This window comes from Penaeus monodon, chromosome 43 (genome assembly GCF_015228065.2).
Source record: "Penaeus monodon isolate SGIC_2016 chromosome 43, NSTDA_Pmon_1, whole genome shotgun sequence".
Classification (NCBI taxonomy): Eukaryota; Metazoa; Arthropoda; class Malacostraca; order Decapoda; family Penaeidae; genus Penaeus; species Penaeus monodon.
In genome coordinates this window covers 8,426,011-8,426,461 of record NC_051428.1, presented here as the reverse complement: position 1 = coordinate 8,426,461, position 451 = coordinate 8,426,011, and positions in this window count along the sequence as shown.

Here is a 451-nt window from a genome sequence, read left to right as displayed (position 1 = left end):
CTCGTCCTTTAGAACGAAAAAGATTAATATATTTTCTTGCTGTTCCATTCTTCCTAGCAGCAATATTCAGCTCAGCTTATTTCAACTCATCGCAGTTCTCCCTAAAAAAAAAAGAACTCGAACGACTTCAATCAAACTTAATGTTCACGGAGGTTCAGCTTCAATAAAGCAGTAAAATAAGTTTCTCCTGACCCAAGCCAGTAAAATAACACAAACCGAATACGATAGAAGAGAAAAAAATATAATATGAAGAAGACGAAGAGGTAGATGAAGATGAAATTATCTGGTTTACAATATATGATGACCAGAACAAATATTTCAAGCGCCATTCTCTGACAAAAGTCCCTTTGACGATTCAGGAAGTGCGCATAGCATGGATTGATCTCCAAATACTAATCTAAAAAAGGTTTTCTTGTGTGTGTCTGTGACTCTCTCTCTCTCTCTCTCTCTC